Raw genomic sequence first — 10171 nt, 5'->3', positions numbered from 1 at the left:
GCATAAAGAGCGACATTAGCGTCAATGTTACATGAGGAACAATGCACATTCTGTTGAGGGTGGGATGCCACAGTCTTCCCCTCTCCCTGCCCCCCAACTTACTGGATAAGTTGAATCAATAGTTCCATTATAGAAGAAATGCCTCCCTGGGTATTTCAGCAAATATATGGTACAAATTGAAGGAGTTGGTCAGATTGTGCTCTGTGACTTCCTTATATGTAAATTCAGCCACATATTATATAATAGACTGGCCTGTGTGTGTTCAACAGTGCCCTCTACTGGATGGATTATTAAAGTGTTCCAGTGCTTAGCCATTTGTAAACATCTTGCTTTCTGGTAGCTGACCTGAAGCCAGATAATAAGTGATAATATTACCACCAGTTACCAGAGAGTCCTTTGGCTATGGTTTTTGGAGCCTATGACTAGTGCAGGGTGAAAAGTGGGGGGAAATATTTGTAAATATTTTGGAAAGTGAGATGACAGAATTTGTCTGTGCTAATGGTCATGGGGAAAGGACTTTGGAGCCTGTGACTGTATTTCATTATGTGACAAAATGCACTTTGGGAGGAAGAGTAGAATGGCCATCTTCGATTTGTTGGGTATATGAAGGAAGCTGCTGCACTCATCACACAGATGTGACTATTTCAGAGAAGTTGCAGGGGACAACACCTTTGTAACTTCCATAAAAGGCAGATGAACTGATGTGCCCAGTGCCTCATCACTGAGCGTTGATCTGTTGCCTCACCACTGATAGGAACAGAAGTTACCTATAGGGCTTGACACCTGGGACTTCTGAATCTAAAGGCAGGAGCCTCTACTGCTTGCCCTAAACAACCAGCTCGATTAACATAAACCCAATAAGGTAGAAAAATCTCCTTCGTGGTTCAGCCACTAAAGAGAAACAAAACCCCTTGTTGCATTAGTGTGAACTACAAGCATAGAACCTCTATGCTCTATACAAGCATAGACTCTCTATAGCCCCTGAACACAGGCAGAGATAAACCTGGTTTTAAAATCCTATTTGAAGAATGGGTCATCTCCCTATACAACACAGTGTCAGCAATGGGGATAAGCTCAAGTCCTAGAATGGGATTTAACCACAATCCCTTCCAAGCCTGAGTTGTGAATGCTGTGGACACAGCCTAACTGCCCCAGCGGAACTGTAAGAAAGACAGACCTCTCAAGAAAGCAGCTTGGAGCAGGATCCAGTAGTGTTGCTGAAGTATTCCCTCAAGTATCTGATTTTTTTTTGTACAGTAAATTATTGATGCTGCTGCTCTGTGCTGAATAATACACCACTATGTATCATGCCATAATGACGTAATTGGCCCTCTGAGGGTGTACGTTTTTGGAATCCAAGTATGCTGCAATAATTAAATTATAAATCTTAAATGTGGAATTTTGGCAAATTCTCCATTTTGGCAAACAAACCCAAAAGGGCTGCCCACATTCAGCCCCCCCTTGGCAATGGAAGCTGTGACATGCCAATGTTGCCCAGATAAAATAAGAATCTTCTGTGAGATCACATTTTCCTGAATTTTCATGCCACCCCCGTCTCTAGTGAAAGAGGGTGGCTGATTGCTACTGCAGGGACGGTGTCGTGCAGTCCCAGCTGCTTGACCTCTCTGCCTCACAGAAAACAAGCCGATGCTCTGTGATTGTGTCTTGATAGCAGGGTGAAATCAGTGTGAAAGCTGCCTGCATGCTTAGGGCTGCTGGGGTTAACATTCCTTACCCTAGTTAGTGTCACTCCTTTAACCAGATTGTATAGATTAGCAATCTGGTGGTTTTACTGTATATGATAGCCTTAACTAGTGCCAATTCACTTTCTATCTTGGCCTGGCCTAGTACAACTTGGAAGCTTAACAGCCCACACTAACTTGCTGTTTATTTCCTTTTATTTTGTAGTCTTTATAACTGGTCAGCACTTTCCAGTTTACATTGCTAACTGTACAGCACGCTGTATTCACACTAAACTAGTAGCCAGCACTTTTTCCCCCCTATGGAGAGCCTGAAAATAGTTTTCTGAGCAACTTTATCTTTCTATATGTTAGTGGCGCTTTCGACAAGAAAACCCCCCACACTCTGTTCCTCCCCCGGGCTGCACCCTGAGTTGTTCCATAGCATTTACTAGTGCACTGAGATCCAAACTAGCTCTCTTAATTAGCCTGAAGTGCCATCTGCTGGTTGTATGTGTCAATGTCACATTTCTCCCCCACCCCGATGCTATTTGCAAACACCCGTGATTCTGATTTCAGCCATGAGACTGTAATGTTCAAGGTTTTAGACCTCAACTTGGAATACTCCAAATGTAATATTTTTCTGGCAGTCCTCAAAATGGTGGGATAAGGAATCAAAACATATAAGTAAAGAGGCTGTTTAGATAACTACACCGTTTTGGGCTTTAGCTTTCAAGAGAATTTATGGAATATAGAATTAAACTGAAAGGAAATAAATTACTTTACTAGAACTTAAATATTTGCACAACCCAAAGGATTCAGAGATGCTGAAACCTCTGGATATTCACTCAGTCAGTGCAACCATAACGTGGAAAAAGTGATAGTTACTGCCCTTTTAGTTACTGTATTTAAGGAAGAGCTGAAGTAAGGAAGATTTTTGTTTTTGTTTTAAACCTCCTAGGGTTTTGAAGCTGTTTAGTGAAAAAGCACCTTGAAAGGTTTCTCCACTTTGAGCTTTTGCCTAGTCAACTCCGGTGAGCAACAGGTCACATATGGACTGGCAACAGCCAACGTAAACCAAAAAAGACCATCTGTTGCCTTTAATCTTTGGCTGGGGGGATGGGAGGGGGAAGAGAGAGAGGATTTCCTGACAATAACAGCAAGTGCAGTAGCTGTGAGACATTCCATTGGCTGTTAGCATCAGGAAATCCGGACTCCCAACACCATTGCATTAGAACAAGCTCCACTGCCCCTAAATAACAGCCATGAACAGAAGAGCAATTTCACAGGATGTAATAAAAGAATCGGGGGGAAGGGGTGTGAGGTGCGTAGGAGGTTAAAAAAAAAGAAGTCACTAAGTCCCAGCTTACAGGAGTTCTACTGAAAGCCAGGCAATGACATGCTCAGGCTGTGTTTGAGAACTCAAGTGTTTTACTCTTTGGCTGTAGTTTAATACCAGTGTTGTTAATTGCACACATGTACTCATACATACACTTGTATGACAAAAGTCCAGCGACACACAGACACATAGGCCAATACTGTGAAATCTGGCTAGTTACACAAAAGTGGCCAGATTTTCAAAGATGCTGAGTACGAGCGGCTCCCAGTGACTTCATTGGGATTTGTGGGTGCTCAGCACTTAACATCAGGCCTCTCTTATTTCAAGTGTCTAACTCTAGATTTAGTGGCCTAAGTTTAGACTCTCAGATTTGAAAATTTTGGCCATAACCATCTTATGATACTGTCTGAAGTCTCCATACTTGGATCTGCTGTAGGCATCGGCCAGCGAAGGGTGACGTGATCCGTTGCGATGTCATTCTTGGAGAAGTTTTTAGCCAGTTTGACATGATCAGACACTCTTGAGCTGGTCTGACTTTCCATCCATACAGATGGTGACAGTGTGGGAGAACTGAGACACAATCACACTCATATACATTATGTATTGCCACTGTTCCCAAAGTGGCTGGAAAGAGCATTGCCCTCAAACAAACTATGTTATACAGTACTATAGCTACTCATCTGTCCTCACAAGATCTCATGACCATGCATCATATGATAAGACATAAGCTATTATTGCATGAAACAGAATGCTCTCATATTAAATTCAGACAAGAATAGCACATTCGATTGGCTTCTGAACATAAAACACAAGAGTTATATATATATAGTAGTTGCTTCAAGCTTTTCTAAAACAAAACATTAAATTCAGAAAAGAAAAATGAAGACATGGATGATGCTTAGAAATGGATTGAAAACATGCACAGTAGGTAGCTCATGGTGGTGTGTGTGTGTGTGTATGTGTACATGAAAAATAACACTTGCATCAGACTTGCTAGCCTTTCAGTAATATGCCAGAAGGTGGATGAGCAATACAGGTATAATTAACTGCAGAGGAGATGGTTAAAGCAAAGTGACATAGCATTAAAACAAAGGTGGCCAAATGTACGCCAGAGGAGTTGTCACCCAGATGAATTGGACAATTGAATTTAGGTGCCTTATGCCATTCCTAGACAGAACATTCATGAGCAATATAGTAATTGTCACTAAATGAAACTTTTCACGACACCTGAGGTGCTAGAAGCCAAGGATTTCACTCCGCTGGGAATGACGAAACACACAAAAGCAGTTCCACCACTTAACATGCAGGTAGATGCTGATGCAACCAATATAATAAATACTGTATTAGCTAATACTCCATGTGTGACCCTAAGACTCCTCAGTGAACCATGGGCAGAGGGCCCACCATAATGTAACTCTCATCAGGCTTGACACATCCACTGGCCCCTGCACACTGTTGTCATAAGATATACCTAAAGGTGGCTTGTAAGGTATCGATGTAGACTGGTGATGCACTGGTCAGGAATAGCATTGTATGACATAGGTACTGGTTGTGTATAAAGACTTACTAATGCATCCCGAAAATATGTTCTTAACATTTGATTTTTGAGGCAATGAATGTGTAACCCCTTGGGGTTTAGAGAGCATGGCCCCTTTAAATCTTTTTCCTATTGGGGAGGGAGAGCAGTGAGAGAAAGGAGGGAAACTCTGGAGCCCCGGGAGAGAGGGGCTGCAGCCAGGAGGCCCTGGACAAAGTGAAGGAGAGAGAACCTGCCTGAAGCCTGGGAAGGACAGGGCGGCCGATCGGGAACACCCCAGGACAGGAGCCAGGAGGAGCACTGTGCTGGGGGGAATTGCCCGAGAAGGACAGGCCAGAGCTGGACCAGTGTCACTGCTGCCCAGAGCTGCATGGGGCTGTGAGTACTGGGGCTTGTGACTCTGCATTGGGAATAAGGAGGGAGGCTGCTAGTTAGTTAAGTGAGGAAGTGGTCGCTCTGTGTGGCTTTGCAGAGAGCGGCAGAAGAGGGCACCGGTGGGGTTTGTTGGGGTTTGCTGAGGCCGAAGATGACCAGGAGCACCCAAGACTCAGCACTGGACTGGAACTTTGCTCAGGACTCCTGAACGCTGTGTGCAGACACATTGCTCAGTGTCTGCCCTGTCAGACTGTGCTACCACTGGGGCTTGTGGGGCCTTGGTTTGGATGCAACCCTGTTCTACTGCTCCCCCTACTTTTCCCCTTGTTGTTTTCTCCTCTCATCCCTCTGTAAATAAATATCTCCCTTTGTAATATCCATTGTACTTTTCCTGTGGGGGTTTGGAATAGGTGGCCTGGGGTGGAAGGAATTTTTCCTGCTGCATTCCTGCGTGTGCCGTCTCTTGGCCAGAGCTGCCTGCAGAGCAGCCTCCATCTTGGCCACGAGGGCGCTAAAGTTACAAATAGATCAAGCCGGCCCTAGGCAAAGGACTGTGGAATTACATGGCTAGATTATAGGCAGAGGACAATGAAAGTACATTTACATATAAGGTAAACAAAGCAATCAAACTAACAAGTGGCTGAGGAAACAGTTTAGGAAGCATACCCGGGGACAGAGTCTGCACTCCCAGGAATCCATCACTTAGGGAACAGTCCCCCTCTGGACCTGCGAACAGTGGAGTCTCTTGGCCCGAGGGGCAGGAGCTGCAGATAGCTTGCTGTAAGTCAGAAACTGTTTTAGGGAAAGTTCTAGATTGCTAGAATTAAGTTTTAGGCACTAGAAAGCATGTTATTTGTGCTTTGTTTGTAACTCTTTTCACTCTCTTGCTTAATAATCTTAGTCTTGTTTTATTTCAAAACCAGCTCAGTGCTGTTATACCAAAGTAAATTGGGAGTCCCCAGCTAAACTGTCTGCAGAGACAGCGAGCTTAATTATTTCTGAGAGCGGCCAGTGAGGGGACCTAGACACTGCAGGGAGATATCTCTGTAGAACTTGGAAACTGGAGTTCCCTGATTGCTACTTGCAAGGCAAGGTTTTGAATGGCATCGCCTCGAAGCATTTGCTACCAACACTGGCAGGCTGGAGCATCAGGGAGCTGACACAGAGGTTAGCAGTAGCCAAACAGTTCACTTGCTGGGGCAGCAGGGTAACACAGTGGCTTATGGTTGTGTGTGTCCTGAGCAGAACATCACACCATGATCTGTGTATTGGACATCTATTCTCAAGCTATCAAGGACACATTGCATGCTGTAGGCATGACCATTGCACTTGTGCTGGTTCCTTTGTATGAATTGTTTCATTATTCTAAGCAATTTCCCTTTGATGTGGACAAAGTCTCATTTGAACACTTGTTCTAGGTACCAACTGCCCAACATCATCTCAGATTTAACTTGACAACAGCCCAGCTGATTTCAGTTAATTTGGCTCAGCAAAGAATAAATCAGTTTAATTTAAAACACACTGCGAAGCAGGGATTGAACACACCTTTGGGACTTCAAAAATGTAAAGCTGGTGCTTGATTAACAGGCCAGGTCCACTACAAATGGTTTTAGGAAAAAAGAGTGCAATAACTTTGGGGGAAAGATGTGTTTTGTGCTGCACAATAAAGATCCTCTTTCAGCAGAGGAAGAGAAGTCATTAAAAACTGAGCAAAAAGAGGAAGCGCTAACAGAGGATAAAGTGGAACTGGTAGTCAGAGAAAATATTGAGGAAATGAGATATGAGCCAAGAGAGCTTAGAATGAACATGCCATTGAAATCTTGAGTTTTCTAATATTTTCTTCCTTTTTGTTTTGTGTCCACGAACAAAATCAAAGGCAAAACATGGTGAGTAATATAGAACTGGTTTCCAGCAAGAGACCTGGTACTCCAAATTCAATTCTGTATTTGGCCTTGTCCAATACTGTGTTTGAACCTGCTTGCAGCAATCCTTTTAGAGTACTGTTGCTAGTACGATTTCCCTGATCAGCTTAAATAGGGAGTCCACTCCCCTTCCAAACAATGTGATAGATTATCAGTGTAATACACACTCTCTTCCCTGGTTAGTCTAGCACTGCACGGTTTGCAATGTGGTGAGTTTTAGGATCCTGTGGAGTTCAGTATTTTGTTAATCCAAATTCTTATAAAATTGCAAGAGCTCAATGCCCATTGCAGGTTCTCATCCTTGCCCCCACGTGTCAGGGAAACCACGGTGTCCTAGGTTTCAGAGTAGCAGCCGTGTTAGTCTGTATTCGCAAAAAGAAAAGGAGTACTTAATTTGTTAGTCTCTAAGGTGCCACAAGTACTCCTTTTCTTTTCACGGTGTCCTAGACAGTTCAACCATGTCTATTGCATAGCTTCAACCCTGATATAGGCAGGAGTTGTGGCCTTTAAGGGCGAGACGAAAAAATAGACTATATGTTTACTTGAATGATCCAATGGAAGGCAGCCATTCCCCTTCTCTTGTTTCCCCCAGTGGATTTCTGTGTAAGATGCTTCTGTTCTTAGCGCTCTGGAACATGCTATTAATCAATGTGCTATTCAACCACATGCACAAGCACCATTAAGGATTGCTCTAACTAAACGAAGGCATTCTGAATTTGTTACTGACCGGCCTAATTATGGCTGTGTTATTCCTGATGAGGCTTGGATTTTGTTTTCTTAGGAGTTTCTCTCAAGTCGCTCTCACTGAACACTTTTTACTGCCATTTCTTCTTCGCTGCAGGCATGACGGGGCAGCAGGTAGGTTGCCAAACATTTGTTGGTCTTGCTCATGGCTGGTAGAATGTTTGCATAGCTCTGTTTTCTAACTTATGATTAGTATATTCAATAAGGAATAAAGAATTTTTAAAAACATCAGGCTGTCTATATAGGCTGCTCCCACAATTAAACTAACTCAAGCCAGCTAACTGGCCATTATAAATTGCACAGCCCGCCCACCGATTCATTTGCTATCATAAAACGTTATGATGACAAATACAACAATTCTTTACATGGAACTTATTTTTTTTTAAATGCTATTTAGTTTCTGGAACGCAGGAGGAGCTGTAGCCCATGGCTGGAGAACCATTGAAATACAGCATTCCTGCAGAAACTTTCCCCTACAGGAGACTTCTTTTGATCATGTCGCATTTTAAGTTTAAGAGCTCCCCAATGCCGTTGGCAAGGATCTCCCTGGTGTGGAACACTAAAGTTCAGCTGGCCTGACCAGCTCAATACACCTCACATGCTGTTCTCTTGATATTGGTTTAAAAGGTGTCTTGCAATAGATCATTTGAAAACTACCACCACACTGGTCATTAATATCACTGGGAAACGTGTGTAACAACGCTGTATGTGGAATTATAGCTAGTCTCCGGTATTATGTTTTGGAGTCTGTAAACAGACAAAGGAACCAAGACAGGTTTTGTTCCAGACAAAGGAGAAAGGCAAACATCTCTTTGGCTCAATCGTAAATCAAGCCAGGTGAGACCAGGGACAAGAAAAACCAGCTCTTAATTTGTATTGGAGATTGCAGGAATTTCATTTGCACCGTAAAATCGCAGGAGACTGCAAAATTAAACATGGTATTGGCTTCATGGGGGACAAAGAAAACTGAGCACCCAGGCAGGTTTCCTGACGTTGAAGACAAAGATAAACTTTGGGGATTTCAGCAACTGCTGAAACATTTTGGGGCTCCATCACCTGAATGAATAAAGAAGCCAGTACTTTGTATCTATGAACGATGGATCCCTCCTGCTAAATGTGCTGGAGAATGCTGACAACTTGGTGTGGGAAAGAAACTAGGGTAGGCAAAGCTGTATCTTGCTAGAATTAAGTTTTACACATTATAAGCATGTTCTTTTTGTTTGTAAGCCTTCCTAGGTGGATTAAGGTTTCCTGGGGCCCTGGGGCCCAGCAAGTCGGGGGAGCCCTTCCCACCCCGTCTGCCTATGATCCTGCCCCCATTCCACCAATCCCCTGTGGCCCCACCCACAGCCCCACCCCTGTTCTACCCATTGTCCCACCCTATTCTGCCCCCCCCCCGTGGCCCCACAACCCGTTTGCTCCTTTCTGCTCCTCCCCTGTGGTTCCAAGACCGGAGAAGCTCTGTACTTCTGCCACCATCCCGGGGCCACAGCGGGGAGTGAGAGCGCCTCCAGCTCTGAGGCCATGGCAGGGAGCAAGAGTGGCTTCAGTCCCAGGGCTGCAGTCAGGGTCTGGACACTGGGGATTGCCCTGCCCTGCCTGGCACTTCTGCCAGGGACTGGCAGGGGCGGCAGGTTTGTAGAAATGTTGGTGGTGCCCAGAATACCCAGAATCCGCCCCCTGCAAACTCCCCCACTCCCACCTGCCTAAGGCTCTGGGATGGAGTTTGGGTGGGGGAGGGGGTCTGGGATGGAGTTTGGGTGTAAGCTCTGGGCTGGGGCAGAGGACTAGGGTGTAGGCAGGGTGCAGGCTCCGGGAGGGAGTTTGGGTGCAGAAGAGGTGAGAGCTCAGGCTCTGGAAGGAAGTTTGTGTGCTGGGTGCAGGCTCTGGCCTGGGGCAGGGGGTGCAGGCTCTGGGTGGGAGTTGGGGTGCTGGGTGCAGGTTCTGGGGCAAGTGGTGGGAGTGTAGGAGGGGGTGAGGAGTGCAGGCTCTGGGAGAGAGTTTGGGGGCAAAAGTGGGTGTGGGGGAGGGGTGGGGTGGAAGAGGGAGTTTGGGGGGAGGGGCTGTGGGGTGCAGGGTTTAAAATAAGCCCCCCCCCCGGGCTGCAAGGGCATGCCGGCAGCAATGTGGAACGAGCACACAGGAAGCCGCTCAGCCCCGCTGCGCTGCCGGGTGGCACCCCCGGGCTGTTTTAAATTGCCTAGGGGCAGCAGGCAGGGCCAGGGGATGCACGGGGGGAGTGTTGGCAGGTGGGAAACTTTGCTGGAACCGGGCCCTGGGGCCAGGAATATTCCTGGTACCTGGACACCACGGGCCCATAGAACTCGCTGCCCATGGGGACTGGGGTCAGGACACCGAGGCTTCCCCTGCCTGGTGCTTCTGCTGGGGACCAGGGTCACAGACCTGGGGCTTCCCATTTCTGCCAGGGCTCTGAACTTCCAGTGCCCTGCAGCAGATTTCTGCTAGGGAGCCTATTTTTCCAGGGGCACCCAATTGGCCAGGACCCCGGGCACAGGCCCCCTTGGATAATCTGCCACTGATTTAACCCTTCCGTCTTTCTTCCACACTTGCTTGA

Source organism: Dermochelys coriacea, chromosome 2 (assembly GCF_009764565.3).
Source record: "Dermochelys coriacea isolate rDerCor1 chromosome 2, rDerCor1.pri.v4, whole genome shotgun sequence".
In the NCBI taxonomy this organism is placed as follows: Eukaryota; Metazoa; Chordata; order Testudines; family Dermochelyidae; genus Dermochelys; species Dermochelys coriacea.
Note: the sequence above shows the minus strand (reverse complement) of the source record.